Genomic DNA, 17,945 nt, shown 5'->3' with positions numbered 1-17,945 from the left:
TGAAAGTACATTTGAAGGGCGTTCCGGAGGAGTTCGATGCAGTCCGCCAAATGCAGCTTTCCCTACTGAAGCTGCACTGTTTAGTTTTCCGGGTGATGATCAGACGCCGTGGTAGCCGGACAAAGTGGTGACGAGGAACGGCGCATAGGTGACGGGGAACGACGGCGCGAGGAGCGGAAGGTACTGGCTGCATCGAAGTGCTGCGGAGATGGTGAGCGGCGTTGGTACAGTTGGTATGGGTGGCGATGTTGTGGAGCAGGGGCAAACTCATCCTTCTCGTAGTCACCATAGCCCCGCCTTTCGTCTTGTTGACGTCGACGACAGAACCGTGAGATGTGGCCACGTATTCCGCAATAATAGCAAATCGGTCGAGATGGACGCCAGGCATGGAAAGAAGGAGGCGGTGCCCTTGGGGCGAGGACATTTAGGGAGGGCTGCGTAGTTGACACGTACTGCGGTGATTGCTGAGAAGGTGACGCTGCAACCACCTGAGCGTATGTCGGCTTTGGAGTGGTATGCGAGCTCGGGACTTGCTCACACGTCATGGATGCCAGTTCCTCCCTCACGATGTTGCTGAGGCTGACTGCAGAAGCTCATAAGATGACGAGGTGGCCTGGAGTTGCAGCTCCTCGCGAGTCATAGACCGTATCAACGCACGGAGCTCATTGTCATGCGTTGGCCTGAGATCTCCTATGTCAGGTTGTAAACGTATAGGTTGAAGGTCGTCGAGTCGCTGACACGTACTGATGCAATCCGCGACCGTGGTGGGGTTCTTTGCTGCCGAAGCGTTAAATGCGACGGCGCCTATGCCCTTGAGCAGGTAACGAACGCGGTCATGTTCCGCCATCGAGCTGTCGACGTGACGGCATAGGGCGAGGACATCTTCAATGTACGAAGTATAGGACTCGCGGGAGTGCTGGACACGTTCAGCAAGTTTCAGTTTGGCGATGTCTGCACGCACAGAAGGGTTGGAAAATATCTGACGGAGCTGCTGCTTAAAGGTAGGCCAGTCTGGGAAATCCAGCTGATGGTTGAGAAACCATGTCTTAGCGACCGCCGTCAGATAGAACGGCACGCGGGACAGCTTCACAGAATCATGCCAATAGTTAAGCGCACTCACACGGTCGTACTCATCCAACCAGTCTTCCGATGTTCCCCCGATGTTCGCTGGCCTTCACCGCGAAGGCCAGCGAACATCGGGGGATTTTTTTGAGGGGCGGTGACAGTCCATGAAGGCGTGCCCAGGGGTGTAGGTGGGGTGGATGGAGCCGTGTTGTTGTTGTGCTTGTCTTGCGACATGACCGTGGGCTGACTGTGCCAACGGCGACCCGACCGGAGCTCCAGGGATGGTTGGTAGTCGAAGATAACGAAAAATCGCTGCAGGGAGAGGACGAGGGGACCGGAAAGCACTCTCCACCACTTGTAAGACAACGTTGTTGTTGTTGTTGTTGTTCTCCTATTGTTAGTGGCGCATATCCACTGTGGGGGATTGGCGAAGAATCGAGTGGTTTCAAAATTTACTGTTGAGATTCGGATTGATGGAGGTTTAAGACAACGTTGTTGTTGTTGTTGTTGTTCTCCTATTGTTAATGGCGCATACCCACTGTAGGGGATGGGCCAAGAATCGAGTGGTTTCAAAATTTACTGTTCAGATTTGAAATGATGGAGGTTTAACAGAAACATTACCGATAGCCTAGGATAGTGTGGTGCTAAATGTAATGGGTACAAATGTTTACATAAACGAATTTATTCTTAGAATAGAGCAATTATTTGATTTTATACGTATATAATTATGTGGACCTGTTAGGATAATGAAACTGGTTAATTAGTCAACCATCAATATAGTTTCATCAATATAGTTCCGGACGGCCGCGCATACTGTCGCATTAGAGAAACCAGAAATGGAAGCTCCAAAAGACAAAATGACAGGCAGAGATAAGTCCACACCAATACCACGTAAAGGTATTTCTAATACGGTTTTTCGTAATGTGTTAAACCGCCTTCAGGTAAAAAAAAATGGTCTATTGTTTCCAGTTCATCAGAGAATGCACACAGTGGCGAAGGTGCCTGAGCAGACCTGTGTTTATAGAAATTTAGATTTGGTACCCGGCAATGCAGCCTTGTGATAGCTACTTCTTGTTTTCGAGTGCGGCAAAAGTCTCTTCGCCAGGGATATAATAAATGGCGATATTCTGTAGAGTTTGTTAGTGCTGAACCTTTAAAGACTTGTATAAGCGTACGTCTGCGACAACGTTTTTGCTGCAAGACACTTCTTTTACTAGCCGAGCCTCTGCCCCACAACACAGGTCAGACTGATGAAAATGAGTATGTACATATGACAAGATGACGCGCATGAATAATGCTCACAATATTTAGTCATATTCAGTACATATTTCCTATAGCATGCTAGAGGAATTGAGGCAGTACACTGATAAACGCTAAGATTTGGGTGCACGTTAAAGAACCCCAGGTGGTCAAAATTTCCGGAGCCCTCCACTACGGCGTCTCTCATAATCATATGGTGGTTTTGGGACGTTAAACCCCACAAATCAATCAATCAACACTGATAAACGCTATCAAAAAACAATCGTTTCTTATTTTTCTGGCTTTCAGGAGAGCACCCTGCTCTCTGAGACCCAAAGCCTGTCATATGAATACAGAAGTAAAAAAAAATGGCAGCATATCCACGGAGTGAATGATGGAGAGTGGGGCGAAGCATTCGTCCATCCATTCGTTCTTGCGTCCGTCCGTCCATGCGTCCGTTTGTGTGACCGTCCATGCGTCTATCCGCCCGTCTATGCATGCGTCTGTTTGGGCGTCCGTCCCTTCGTTCATCCATGCATCCGCCCCTGCGTCCGTTCATGCGTCCATTCATGCATCAGTCTGTATGTCCGTTCGTCCATCTCTGTTGAACACTCCAGGTACCACCATCTCGAATCTTTCCATTATATATTTCCCATATAGAAGCACCACCATCCAGCGGACATTCCAAGGACTAAACGAGAGGTGGCACACGCACACTTTCTTACGGCTTGCGCTTCGGGTCTACTTCCCACCTTTAGCCCTCTCGAGTTCATGGTACATACTAGTTTGCTGTATTCATGGCGCTGCGGCCCAACGCTCGCTAAACCTTTCTAAAACCAAGGAGTTTATGCCAGAGAGTATAACGTAGCAACCTTTTCCTCTCAGATAGTGCTCAAGTACATGCCAATGGCTGCTAATGAGGATCGCAGTGTGCGCGTTAACTAAAAACCGAATGCTCCTGTCTTTCATTCTCCATTAGCAGCCATTGGCATGTACATTGAGCACTATTTTTTGTTGTTTAACAACATACAAAAGAAATCTATCGCCGGCACCACCTTGGAGGTCAGAATGTTATACTTGTTACACACTACAACGGCTACGAGGGACGAACGAATGCTACTATAAAAAGCTTCGCCACTAAAAACTTTAAATTAAGCACTAGTAGCCAAGGCGATAGTCTCGTTTATGTTGTTCGCAAGGAACAATTGTGTACTGTATACTTTTTAACGGCTTGATGGCTCATCTGGGAGCCATCACCAGTGGCGTATCCAGGAAGGCAGGAGAAACTGTTTAACTCCCCTTACCACCGTCCCAGCACAGTACAGGTATTTTTTATCCTAAAGCCGGGGAACGTCCTTGTACTGTGACCGGTTCATGACCGTCTAGTTTATCGACGACTCAGCAGAAGGTGCTAGTGTGAGTGACAGACCGACAGACGGACTCACGGTTACCAATAAAACCCTCTGAAGCTTCGCCCCACACATCATCAATCACTTAGTAGATATGCTGTGACTTTTTTAGTTCTGCACTTGGATACCTGCAAGCACACATGCAAACACACAAGAATGTACATTAGGTATGACCGAAGTCGCCTTCCCCTCACACGCCACTCCCACGCGAAAAATATCTTTTTGCTACGCTACTGGTCTCCACACTCTAGTGACATTCATTGTAGCGCACCCCTGTTGGCAATGGAATGCAGATGATAGCCCCATTCGAATTCCAATTGCTCCGCATCAAGCTTGCTGTGTGTACCACATGTCTGTGGAAGTCTGTTGAAGATTGCCCTTGCGAGTGCTTCATGCCACTTGGGTTAAGTAGGAGTAAAGCCTGTGGAGATACATAATTTCAAAAGTATACTTCTCCAGTTTAAAAAATAATTCCATTTAGTAACTCCACTTATATTGTGGTAGTACATGCAGCTTCAGAATGAAATGCTGTGCATATTTTTTTCCGACCACCAAGGCAAGCTTCTTGATGCTGAATACAGAGCTTTTTCCAAAAATGTGAAATTCCCAATTTTTTTACTATCTGCTAAACTTCAGCGCATAAATTATTTTTAATTTGTAGCAAGTCAAAAAGGTCACCTGCACATAATTTATTTGTGCTCTTGGAATTCGCCACGTTATCAGCAAAAAATCTCAAACTTGGCAACATTATTCAATATTGCTCGTGAAAAAGGCTCTCGAAGACTTCATACTCATAAGTAAGTCAATATTTTTAGTTAGATCACTTCATTACCTTGCTGGAAATTTCATTTATTGAGTGCATTTCATAATGACTTTTGAAACAGATTGTTGTTTGACGAGTTTTCGCTCAGTTGGCGCCATACTACAGACTCTCATAACCAGGGAGCAAATTTTTTGGCAATGGAAATAAATGACCAGGACGAGTTTCAAATTTTTTCTGCCATATTCGGGATGGTCAAAAAATGTTGGGTGGTTTTGCATGGCATAAGCCTAACCGTTGTATTGTTTAGTACATTGAAATACTCTTTTGCTTAATTTGCCTCAACTAATATTATTAGCCAATATTTTGGTGTGTTTGTGAAGTTGTTTGTGGTTTCAGCCATTTTATTTTGTATGATATGTATTATTATTTATGTACGATCATTAATTTTTGTGCTTCAAGCCACTGCCTCTAACAAGGCCTATTAGGAGTCTTGAAATGAATAAATTATAAGTGCTCGCCCTGTTTTTTGCTCTGTACTCGCCTGGTGTGTTTGTGCTGACAAAATGTTTTTCCCCTTTTTGAGAAAGGAAGTCTGCACAATACTGTTGCAATAAGAAAACAACACAGGTGCTTCGGGTATCTGGAAGTTATGATATTCCTTCTTCGTATTTTACATTCCAGATACAAAACTGCCGATATAAAACAAATTTTTCGGCAATTTTTCTTCACACAATTTCAAGCTTGTGTGTGCTGTATTTCGTTTAATAATCATGGTGAAATAAAATTCGATTTCAGTGAATAGGAAACTTGTCCGTGTTGGTTTTTAACCATTTGAACTCACTTCGTAAAAATTTTAGCATGTGCAGGTGCAGTCAAAAGCTCCCAGGTGACGTTGCCCCAGCATGTCACCTACGCGTTTTTACGTTATCAATGTAAAATATTTTTGGAGTTTAACTTTCTAATATTTTTTTTCTCTCTCTCTGTCTCTATATCACACATATATTTTTACGAGAATAGGAAGCTGCAAATTGCTTTTCGCTTCGATCTATACTAGCATTTTAAAGCAACGTGTACAACGAGCATCTAAGCAGAAAACAAGCAGTACGCTTGTTATCCATGGCAGTGTATACATTTCCTGCAAAGTAGTGTCGAGCCTAAAGTGAAAAAGTCACTGATTCTTCGTGTCAGTAGCGTGTCCGAGTGGTCTAAGGCACTGGTTTTAGGCACCAGTCTCTTGGGGGGCGTGGGTTCGAATCCCATCGCTGCCAGACTGAACTTTAATTCGCTTTCAAGCTCTTAAAAATTTATTGTGGCACTACACCATTCACAGCCGACTGGGGTAAGTGCTCTAAATGAGAGAAATTCGCCATGAAAATCAATGAAAACGAGGATTAATTTGATAAAAAATGGATTGACATCTGGTAAACTTACTGCGAAAGCGGTTAGAAATTATTAGAGGCTAACCATATTTCTGGATATTGGAGTTCGCTGATTACATTATTAGAAGGTGTCCGTTACCGCTCTGAAGACGCTTCATCGCCTCCCCAATAACTTGAATTCGCAATCGCTATGTAAAAGTTTTCCCTTTTTTATTTTTGATTGCAGTTGTCAACTTCGGCAATTAGTGCTTCACAGAAATAACTACTAGCTCAAGTAGTCAAATATTTTCGAGCAGTACAGGAACACTCACAGGCATCTAGCTGTTGTCCTGGTAGCGATAAACTTAGCACAAACGAAAAAACTCGTTCACGCATGACATTCATTGCATACACTGGCCAAGTATGGTTTGATGCGAATAGCTCTAGAGCTGTAGCGGCAGCTGTGAGCGGTAAGTAATTACCGCGTCGCAATACGAAGTGGGAATTGAAAACAAGCAAATGTGTTTTCATCGTTCTGGCCAGCAGCTAACGTGGAAATATGCATTGTTTATAACCTCTCCAATGTATCTTATCATTTACAAAGCACACGTACGGGACCAGGCTGTAGCAAGACGGGTGCTGAAGGGGGTGTGACTGCCCCCAAATTTAAATTTTTCGGGTGATACTAAAGTACTTAAACAACTTTACATTGACCACCAGTTGCAAAAGTTCACCGATCTATACACATAAATACCCTCCGAAAAAAAATCCTGGATACGGCCTTCGTTTGTAATAGCGGAAAAGATTTATTCTAGAGAAAAAAAGACACTCAGGCATTTACGGACGAACGAGAGGAAGGACAGTGACGTTGCCAGCTCGTACCTTTATGGTTACTCAGATAAAAAAAATATGATGTTTTTTTCATGAAGCACGTGTTATGGTTTTTACCGCCCAAGAGAACAACACGAATACTTGACTATTCACCGTGCAAAAGTTTGACTAAAGAATATGCCACGAACCGTCCTATAGGAAGTCGTATCGCTCAGATAAGTGATGTTAAAGAACATCTTCCCCGATGCTTTTTTTATCTCTTTCTTTTTGGTTTTTTTTGCCTTACTGATAAATACATTACGCCACCATTTCCGTTATGTCGCTTCAAGCACAATGAAAACGGAAGTGCATCGCTTCGTGTCGGTAGCGTGGCCGAGTGGTGTAAGGCGCTGGTTTGAGGCACCAGTTTCTTTGGGGACGTGGGTTCAAATCCCACCGCTGCCAGAGTGAATTTCTCTGTTGCAGCATTTTTCGTAGAACAATGCAAGTTACAGCGGCAGAAGTGGGCATGCATAAAAAAAAGTGCAACTCATTAGCTTGTGCGATGAAACTAAGGTGTACTTGCAAGAATGAAAAAAAAAATAAAGTCTGGCTTGTGTTAAGGGTACCAGCAAACGGTCGTGAAATAAAAAAAGGCCAACTGTATTTCGTGATCTTGGAGTTCGCTCATTACGTTATTGATTTTCATTGCTTACTGTTGCGGATATAGCTTGCTCGTGGTAAAAATATCCGTAACCACGGTGTAACTCTTTTCGTTGCACCTTTTTTTTGCTTCATGTAATCAATGTTGGCAATTAGTGCTTCACTGCTTCTTCAGGAGTTACTGCAGGCTGACGGACAGGCCTTCGAGTACTACAGGAGCACTCACAGGCATGCAGCCGCTGCCAGGGTTGTCAGCAGCTGTCCACAGATAGCTATCGCGAGCGTAACATTAGTTCTACACACATGCAGGCCAGCGCAGTATTACGCGAATATTTCCTCAGCTGTGGCTTCAGCTATCAATCAATATATAGGGTTTAAGGTCCCTAAACCACCATATGATTATTAGAGACGCCGCAGTGAAGGGCTCCGAAAATTTTGACCACCTGGGTTTTTTTAACGCGCTCGCCAGTCTGAGCACATGGGCCTAAGCATTTTTGCCTCAATAGAAAACGCGGCCGCCGTAGTCGAGATTCGATCCTACGACCTGCGCGTCAGCCGCCGAGTACCTTAGCCACTAGACCACCACGGCGGAGCGCGATACAAAAACAAAAAAATGGCAGCATATCCACGGAGTGAATGATGGAGAGTGGGGCGAAGCATCCGTCCGTCCATTCGTTCTTGCTTCCGTCCGTCCATGCGTTCGTCTGTGTGGCCACCCCTGCGTCCATCTGCCCGTCCGTGCGTGCGTCTGTTTGTGCGTCCGCACGTCCATCTGTGCATCCGTTCCTGCGTTCCTCCATTCATCCGCTCCTGCGTCCGTCCATGCGTTCATCTGTCTGTGCAGCCATCCGTGCATCCGTCCATGCATCTGTCTGTGTGTCCGTTCGTCCACCTATTCAACACTCCAAGTACCACCATCTCGCATCTTTTCATCATATATTCCTCATATGAAAGCACCGCCATCCAGTGGACATTCCAAGGACTGAACGAGAGGAGGCACACGCACACTTTCTTACGGCTTGCGCTTTGTGTCTAATTCCCACTTTTAACCACTTCGAGTTCCTGGTATATACTAGTCACGGTATTCATGGCACTGTGGCCCAACGCTCGCTAAGCCTTTCTTAAATGAAGGAGGTTACGCCCAGCGAGTATAACGTAGCAACCCTTTCTTCTCAGATAGTGCTCAATGTATGCCAATGGCTGCTAAGGGGAATGAGAGACAGGAGAATTCGGCTTTTAGGTAACGCACAGGCTGCGAATTTTTTATTGTTCAACAACGCACAAAAGAAATCTCCCAGCGGCACCACTTTCGAGGTAAAAATGTAAGACTGGTTACACACTACAACTACGACTACGAGCGATGAACGGGTGCCGCTATAAAGAGCTTTGCCTCTAAAAAATAAAACAATAGGTCGTGGCTTACATTGTACATACCATGCATGTGTTTGTATTTGTTTGTGCAGGCTCCACCATAATCGCCAATAGGTTACAGGGACGGGAAGGGTAATTGTGATGTAAATGTGAAGAAGGAGAAGTGGATGAAAAAATAACTTGCCACCGGCAGACAGTGACTACATCACCGCTGTCTTTTTTGTTTGAATGATAAATGCAGTAAGAGCTCGCTAACCCGAACTCGGTTACTTCAAACTTAAAGGTGATTTGAGCAGACGCTCTTGTCCTGGCACAACTCAGTGTACTTTTATAGGGATGCTGGGAACTCTCTAATATTCAAAAGGGTCAGTATCAAGCGGGGTTACATCTTACCGGGAGCCCCTTTTTGCATCGCTCCCCGTCGAAGTCACTCCAGAGCGATCACACTATGTTGCAAAGCGAAACCAAACTTAACTGACTGTATATGGGCAAAACAACAAAGCCGTAGCCAACACAGCGAAGTAAATTTTCACTTTTCAGGTGAAAATGCTGACGTTCTTCTCTTACGTTTTTTTTCTGTCCCTTTCATTCCCATCCACCCATCCCCTGCATGGTGCTGTGGAGGTGCCCTCCCTAGAGAGAGACAGTTATGGCACCACGCTTATTTTTTCGTTTTTCTTTTAAGAACCTCTACAAAGCATTCTGACGCGACGCTGTAGCTCTTGGGCAAGCTGCAAACGATACTCATGGAGTAGTGACGAAAGAAACACAAGGAAATGCAAATGACTGATTACTTTTGAATGTAATAGCGTTATTTCTGCCATGTAAAAATAAACGTGTTTTGGAGGATAAATATTGTCATATATTGCGAAATTAAGGCTCGCTGCTGACATCAGTGCTTGTTGGCGCTATTCATGCAGGATATCAGTGACTGACATATAATTCTGTTTACGTTTAGAGTTTAATTACCTTAATTTACGAAATTAACGTAATACTTTAGCATTACTTGGAAGCCGATGACAACGCACTACTTCACATGCTGTCGTAACTTCCGCATTCACACTACAATTAAAAATACTTTTCAAGTTTTATCATTACTGTGTTCGAACTTACCTCAAGTTTTCTAATCATGATATTTTTGTTGGTTCCACGTGATGGTAGTGGCACTTTACCAAAGTTCGTGAAGTTTTCTTTTTGGAAATAAACATTTGCAGAATTTCAGGCCTATTTTGAAGATGGTTCCTTCATCACAGTTTTCTACACGTATTCGTGTTCGATTAGGCATGATACCTATTGAATACATGTGCAATTCAATTTTAGACTTCGCTGTTCGCACCCACCTAAAAAGGTCCATCACTCCCCATTTTCGTTTTTCTTTCTCTTTTTCTTCTTGTTAGTGTTTCGTGCTACGAGGTACGACGCAAACGCCAACTGGATTCTCCTTTTAAGCGAAGTGCCTTTTGATTTTTCTTGTATAGGTCTACGGAAATGAATGAACGAAAAACTTTATTTTGCCAAACAAATTACCCGGTGATAGTGGCGCCCGCCGTCCAGGGGGCTCCACCTTCACTGCGTTGTCATTGTCATCTGGCAAACTCTGTGGATCAGCTTGAACTGTTGTTTAGTCTTCCAGAAATAGGAATTGGTGAAGTGTTTTTGGCTGAATTTATGAAATTGCAAGACAGCTTTTGCAACGAGTATCTAATAAGAAAATGCAGCGTTTGTTTTTGTTGTCTAGCTGTCGAGGCACTGCAAAGGCAGCAGTGCATTTCAGTGTGCCGGTAGCGTGACTGAGTGGTCTACGACGCTGGTTCTAGGCATCAGTCTCTTCAGAGGCGTGGCTTCCACCGCTGCCAGAATTTCTCTATTTTAAACGAGTGTTTTGTTATTCCTTGTTGTGTCATTGAAGTCACAGCTGACAGGAGCCAGCGTTTCACACGAGAGCAGTTTACTATGAGTCTCAATGAAAAGAAGATGTATTTCTTAAAAATAAACATGACCTTTGGTGAGCTCCCCATCGAAATGATTATGAAACAATAGAGTATAACGGCTATATTATATAAGTTTAATTACTACATTATTCATTGCTGACCGTGGCCGCATTGAACAGGAATATTCGCCGCGTCAATAATTTTTTAGGATCACAATGTAACGGTCCTTCTTTTATGTTGTTCTTTTGCTTGAAGATATCACTCTTATAAATTAGTGCGTCACTGCTTCTTCGGTAGTAAAAAAGGCTGAAGGACATACTTTCAGCACCTACAGGAACACTCACAGGCGTGTAGCCACTGCCTGGGTTGAGAGCAATTGTTCATGGACAAAGAAACCTTCACCCTCGCATGACATTCGTGCATACGTAGGCCAGTGTGGCTGGCGCGAATATCTCCACAGCTGTGGCTGCAGCTGCGAGTGTAAACAGTCATAGTGCCACGGTGTGAAGAATGAACGCACACTGCGTGAGTGTCCGTTCATCGCGTTGTCTCAGAACCAACGTAGGAATCTGGAGTGTCTGTAACCTCACCACTTTAACTTATCAACCATAAAGTGGACGTTTGGGCTGGATTATGTGTAATATTATTGTTGTAAAAAGGCCCTCAAACAAGTGCAGGTTACTCAGAGAAAGGACAATCATGATACTTTCTCGCTCCCAGCTTTAGGTTTACTGAAAAAGAAAGAAACGTGCGAATACCAACTTCGTTCCACAAAGAAAGTGGTATGGTTCTTCTCTCCCAAGACAAAAGCGCGAATGACTTACTACAACGCAAAAGACTTGCAAGTGCACGTTCGGGTAACAGAGACTTATGAACAGTCTCATATATATGTCATGTCGGCCTTATACAGAGAAGTATTTTGTGCACAATATTGTCCCTCAACTATATGCGAATGCTACGTGTCTCGTGCCTGTCTGTCATGCTCACACGTGCTTCACGTTTTCATCATCGTCCAAAAACGTCTCTTGGCTCCTTCCGATAACTCGATTCCGACAACGATTCCGAAAACGTAGAGGACTGCGGTTTGCTCTCGCTCGAGTCTCATCAACCTACATGGATGAGTATGCATGCTAGAGGCTATATATGCCGTCACTATCCTGTAAAATGAATGTGAGTGTGTATGTGACAAGGTCCGCGCTAATCTATATCACCATTCGCGTCACCTTGATACCTTGTGTCGAACATACGAGCAAGAAAGGCGACGCACTCAAATTGCATGATTTTATTTGTTATCTGTCGGGCATGAAAATTGGTTGCTGCGGCATTAATTAGTAAACATTTTACTGTCTTCTGTGCTTTGTTAGCAGTGATTGAGTTGATTGCCGATCAATAATAACCGAGGAGGAGGGGCTTGTACACAGCTTGTACAAAGAAGGTGACTCGAAATTTCTGCAAGCAAGAAAAAGAAAACACTGCTGTCCTGGAAATTTTTTTGACATACTTCTCAAAGATCTAACAATCAACGCAGATAGCCCCCGTGACAAGTATGCCTTGATAATTAGCTCCAGCGTGACAACTGGGACCTGAGTTACTTTGATCACAAAATTATACGCAGCAATTACTTAACTATACGCGTAACTATATCTTGCGCAGATTCTAACAGCTGAGGCAAGCAAGCTTCACCTCAGCGTTTGAGGCACGAAGGCAAGCACGCGCTGTTCTTCAGTTTAAGCTGTTACTGTATTGGACTTGAGAAGCACAGTGAAAAGACAGTTAGAAATCGACACACTGAGGTTTGTCCATAATTATGATGAGCCACTTCCAACGGCAGCATATTTACGCAATTCACGGAAGAAGTGTACAGGGGGCCTATCTCAGGACACAACAAGACGCATTCAGAGCCACTGGCAGAAGCCATTGGCTGGTGCTCGAAAGCACTCGAGAAGTGTAATGCATTGGGCGCAACAAAGACCCTTGGATATGAGCATGTGTTTTTTTTTTAATCTCTCACAGGTAAACGGTACGAGATACCTAGCTGTCGAGAGCGAGTTGTCTGCAGCAGCATGCTTGATAAGCGGCACGCTTCGTGCGGGATGGTATGGCCTTGACTCGTTCATGAAAGCGTATACACTTGGACTGGTTGCCGCCTGATAGCGCGCACTATACAACGTATATTAGCAGGGATGACATTGGTAGAACAAAGGCCACTACTGTCGTATGGAGCAGTGTGTTATAAAGACAATTGCTTCTACGAAAAAAAAAGGCACCCAGCAAACAGATGAAGTTATCGTGATTTTGGGTAACCGCCATTCCGTTTCGAATGTCATTTTGAAGAGCATGCCAATAAATATTATCATCAAGACCACTACACAGATTTTATGTTAAATGTTAAATAACGTCGAGAGTCGACGCAATCGTTTCATTCTCTTTTTGTGCCCTTCCTTTAGCTCGCACTTTTCGCCATTGCAAGCGATTGCGAGGTTAGTGGGCATAGCCAATGTTATAGTCCGGGCCTGCGAGCCTATCTCACAAGTTACTTCAAATGAAGGAAAGAAAATGCCTAGTTACGCATTCGCATGCAGAGAGACCACGTGTTCAGTGTAAACGAAGTATGAAATGACCTTGGAAAACGTTGCGCCAAAGCGGAAGCGTTGCTTCAGTGATTGATGTCCACTACTTACGTTTTAGTGGTATAAAACACTTGATTTGCTGGGGCATGGTCCGAACCATTGGCGATAGCGGGGGTTCCAACTAACTACCAACTTTGTCGATGTGATCGCAGTTGTCGTGGTGGTGGAGTGGCTTTCATTTATTCAGCGTGCCATTGATATATCTATTGCTGAGCGTTTACGGTCCATCCAATGTCTTTATACGACACTAATTTTCTCAGTCAGCACTCCATTTTATGTGGACGCCGAATGAAGTGGTAGAACCTTCTGGTGGTCAGCGTTGCTTTTGGTGGTGAAAGCAGGTCAGAGCAGCTTTACTTGCTAAAGCAAAAGGCTGAACGACTAAAAAGTTTTCAAAAAGAAGTATGTTGAAGAGAACAAAAATATATCGAAAGCAGAGTAAGTAAGCCCCGCCGCGGTGGTCTAGTGGCTAAAGTACTCGGCTGCTGACCCGCAGGTCACGGGCACGAATCCCGGCTGTGGCGGCTGCATTTCCGATGGAGGCGGAAATGTTGTAGGCCGGTGTGCTAAGGTGCGGGTGCACGTTAAATAACCCCAGGTGGTAGAAATTTCCGGGGCACTCCACTACGGCGTCTCTCATAATCAAATGGTGGTTTAGGGACGTTAAACCCCACATATCAATCAATCAGCAGAGTCACAACAAAAGGGAAAGCAGAACTCTAGGAAATGGCCACATGCATAGCCGTGAGCTTGATTACCAATCAATGGAGAGCCATTTTTTCAGTGCGCAGGTTATTTATTTATTTACTTTTAATCGACCAGTGATGAGTAATGGATTCTATCTAATTTTGATGGCTCATAGTTTATAGGAGTTTTTCGGTTCGTTAGAAAACTGTTCGCGGAATTACAAACACTTTGTCGTTATATATGTCGTTTCATTGTTCGCACAGACATATCCACTGTCCTTTGCGAGGTGGCTACCTTTCCTTCAGCCTGATGTGCAGGAATTCTGCTTAAAAAGATAATACGCGTTGTGCATTGTTTAACGCCGCCCTCAGCCTAAGTGTTATTCGACCTCGTTAAATCCAGGCGGCCGCCGAAGAGGGGACATTTCTCACAGCTGGAAATAAAGTAGGTCGCCTATCGAGCAGACGTAGGTAGAGTCCGATTGCACGATTCGCACAGTGAAGTTGTCGGTAGCGTGGCCGAGCGGTCTAAGGCGCTGGTTTAAGGCACCAGTCTCTTCGGGGGCGTGGGTTCGAATCCCACCGCTGCCAAACGTTTTTTACTAATACCTCATTTATTATCAACTTCAGGTAATAACGAAAATTTTTGCTTTCACCACGTTTTCAGTAATGCGCAGGACGCCATGGATATTATCTAAACTCGCGTCTTTTTTTACGGCCGCTACCATAAGTAGCCACTGTAACTTAGCAGTCATCGACACACAGAAGCAAGGAAATAACACGAAAAGAACCCTTCGCCAATGTGAAGAGCACAATGTAAACAAAGAAATATATCGATGAGGAATGAGCCAGCTGGTAAATAATAATAATAATAATAATAATAATAATAATAATAATAATAATAATAATAATAATAATAATAATAATAATAATAATAATAATAATAATAATAATAATAATAATAATAATAATAATAATAATGTTTTTAAGGCAATCTGCGGAAGAGAGGCTCCTGCCAACAAACTCCGATTACGAGTGTGAAATCTTCGAGTATCAACAAAGGTTTATATTCTAATCTATCTATCTATCTATCTATCTATCTATCTATCTATCTATCTATCTATCTATCTATCTATCTATCTATCTATCTATCTATCTATCTATCTATCTATCTATCTATCTATCTATCTATCTATCTATCTATCTATCTATCTATCTATCTATCTATCTATCTATCTATCTATCTATCTATCTATCTATCTATCTATCTATCTATCTATCTATCTATCTATCTATCTATCTATCTATCTATCTTATTAGGGCCCCGATGACTTAATAATCTTTGTGATAGTGACTAATAAAAAGTGTTTACAGAAATATATGAATTCATTGTCTGCCATTTATTTATCTATAAAATAGAAAAAAAAATTGCCAGAGCAAATGAACATTAGCTCAAAAAGGAAAGACGTTTGGGCATTCTGACTCGTAAGAAAGCGTTATGTCTTTTAGCAATTGTTGGTAGCATGGCCGAGCGGTCTAAGGCGCTGGGATAAGACACCAGTTTCTTCGGAGGCGTGGCTTCGAATTCCACCGCTGCCAGAGTATATTTTTCATCGCAATGCATAATATAATCACCGTAACAGCAATAAATTTTTTGAGCAACAATGCAATCAGGGGCAAATGCGCTCAGATCCTTCCATATTTATGATTATAGAAAATTTTGGTTTTTAGTATATTTAGGCTATTGTTCTTAAAATGTACTCAAGGGGCACGCAGTGCGTTTCTGAGGAAAATATACACAAGAAAAAACACTATGAATAAGCAAGGTAGCGGAAACAGGAATACACAATTAGAAGAAAGTTTGTAAAAGCCTGAAATGCATAAATATGTAAACATCGGTGGAGTGATGCAAAATAAAGTTTAATGAAAGCAAGACATAACGCCAATACAGAAATATCTGCAAAAAGCAATGTTGCAAAGCTAGTTTGTATGAGGTAATTTTAAGATATTGGCGTCACATATATCCACTATATTTATTCGGACAGGTTGCGACATGTGACAGGGGCTTTCGTGATCATGTATAAGTGTTATTGCATGGCGCATTCACGTTATGGCGATGTTCTCGATGATACGATTCCTTTATTGTATTCAGCGTACCTGTATTAGCTGTTTTGAATTAACTGGCTTGTTTAAAAACAGCGCAGACTTTACGACCTAACTATTATTTGTAATATTGTGAAACCTCCTGGAAAGAAGAAATAATTAAGGATAAAGAAAGGCAAAACTTTGTGCACATTTCAACTCACCGCTTGCCCGTATATCACTCCACGCCTAAATATATATGGAGCTGTGTTGCGGTGGCTATTGTTGTGTTCATGTCTGTGTTATTTCTTTGTTCTTTCCTCTTTTTTGTCCCTCTTCTTTCTTCATAACCGTGCGTACCCTTGCTGAAAGCGCAAAGAAGCGTGTTGCCCCTTCAGGTGGTAGTTGTCAGCTTGTTCTTGAGTTCCGTCATCTGCGTCGCCGTATTTTCTATATATACCAATCAAGTAGGTAAACAAATAGTTATAACAAAACAAGGATGAAACACAAAGGACAGACATGAAGCCGAAAGAGCTGGAGCGAGAAAAGAAGTTGAGGGAGATCGGGGAAGATTGTTATTGTTGTGGAGCAAACTGTTTCTTTCTTTCTTTCTTTCTTTCTTTCTTTCTTTCTTTCTTTCTTTCTTTCTTTCTTTCTTTCTTTCTTTCTTTCTTTCTTTCTTTCTTTCTTTCTTTCTTTCTTTTTTTCTTTCTTTCTTTCTTTTTTTTGTTCTAATGTCGCGCCATTATGTATGCATCTAAATCCCCCCTATACGACCACCGTGGCCGGACGAAACACGCTTTAGTTTGCTTGTTGAAATACGTTTCTCATTAGTCAATCGCTGCGTGCGGAGAGCTGAAAAGTATGTACGTTGCTTCTCAAGGCCTGAAACAAGGCGAGGAAAAAAAGCTAAGCATGTATTCAGAACGGGAACATCGATCCACTAATTAGAAAGTGCGGCAGCTTCTCCGACATTGGTGGCGTGGCCGAGTGGTCCAAGGCGCTGGTTTAAGGCACCAGTCTCTTCGGGGGCGTGGGTTTGAATCCCACCGCTGCCACAACTTTTTTTTCCTCTGTCAAATGTTTTTCTTCTTGTTAGCGTAAAGAACTTAGACATGAGTTGTCGGGAGAACGAAATTTACATATGTTTAACGACATCCCACCGTGGACATGCTGCCAATAGCCCCACAAATCCTTGGCTGACTTCCAACCCCTCCTTCCCCTCGTTTACCACCGATCAAACGTGTCCCGTCAACTTCATAAATACAGTCGTGAGTGCCAGCGCTGCATGGTACCATTCTTGCTTTCTGCAGTACAGAACAAAATTTTTGGCTCTTTCGTACTAAAATGTTCCGTTTCACAACTTCTGCCATTTGTCTCACTTTTATTTTCAGACTTTTTTGTGGATATGTAGTCACCAGTCTCTTCTTCATAGATGAATACACCAATGTACTGAATTCATGATGCGTGAGTCTGCGGATGGGTTGCTGTTGCATCGAAACCAAATCTGCACCCATTCCACAATATATATATAAGCCGTGCAAGCTGCTCGTGCAAGCGTAAATGACGCCCTTTCCTATCGGCTATTTCTTCCCCGGTGGTTGCGTCGGATAATTTTCTCGCAATATCGATAATAGTGGTAGCGCATACGTGAGTCATGCGTTGATTAACTTATACAAAGAATAAATCAAGTGCCGCAACATTTATCTTTCGCGTGGAATTCCAAGCATGCCTAGTTGATGGGTTCGCCTATTGAATGGGCATGCGCAGATCATTGTTCTTGCCTTCTTTCTCTTTCCACCGTTTTGCACCTTTGCAGTGCTTCTGAGGTGTCCTGATCTTTTTTCTTGCGTCCGTGTTTGCATCCCTTGTATTTTTTAAGAACGGATATAGATTTCGGTGGTGGCGGTAGCATGCTTCGCGATAAATTCGGCGCCG

The 17,945-nt window shown here is 43.2% G+C and overlaps 1 long non-coding RNA gene and 3 other non-coding genes across 4 annotated transcripts in view; 3 read left to right on the top strand and 1 right to left on the bottom strand.

Moving 5' to 3' along the window:
- Positions 1 to 7,027: 7,027 nt before the first annotated feature.
- Positions 7,028 to 7,109, top strand: TRNAL-GAG (transfer RNA leucine (anticodon GAG)). Its single transcript has one exon. It is a non-coding gene; the product is annotated as a tRNA-Leu (tRNA).
- A 3,865-nt stretch (positions 7,110 to 10,974) lies between these two features.
- LOC119186269 (uncharacterized) overlaps positions 10,975 to 17,945 on the bottom strand; it is an 11,172-nt gene continuing 4,201 nt past the window's right edge. Inside the window, exons 2-3 of the long non-coding RNA XR_012891295.1 lie at positions 16,232 to 16,440; positions 10,975 to 12,058 (exon numbers count right to left, since the gene is read on the bottom strand). This is a non-coding gene — a long non-coding RNA (uncharacterized LOC119186269). The remainder of the gene's footprint in view (positions 12,059 to 16,231; positions 16,441 to 17,945) is intronic.
- Positions 14,435 to 14,516, top strand: TRNAL-AAG (transfer RNA leucine (anticodon AAG)). Its single transcript has one exon. It is a non-coding gene; the product is annotated as a tRNA-Leu (tRNA).
- TRNAL-AAG (transfer RNA leucine (anticodon AAG)) lies at positions 16,984 to 17,065 on the top strand. The gene has a single exon. It is a non-coding gene; the product is annotated as a tRNA-Leu (tRNA).

The sequence above is a fragment of the Rhipicephalus microplus genome, unplaced genomic scaffold, assembly GCF_043290135.1.
Source record: "Rhipicephalus microplus isolate Deutch F79 unplaced genomic scaffold, USDA_Rmic scaffold_262, whole genome shotgun sequence".
NCBI classification, from domain to species: domain Eukaryota; kingdom Metazoa; phylum Arthropoda; class Arachnida; order Ixodida; family Ixodidae; genus Rhipicephalus; species Rhipicephalus microplus.
This window is presented reverse-complemented; position numbering and strand designations above follow the sequence as displayed.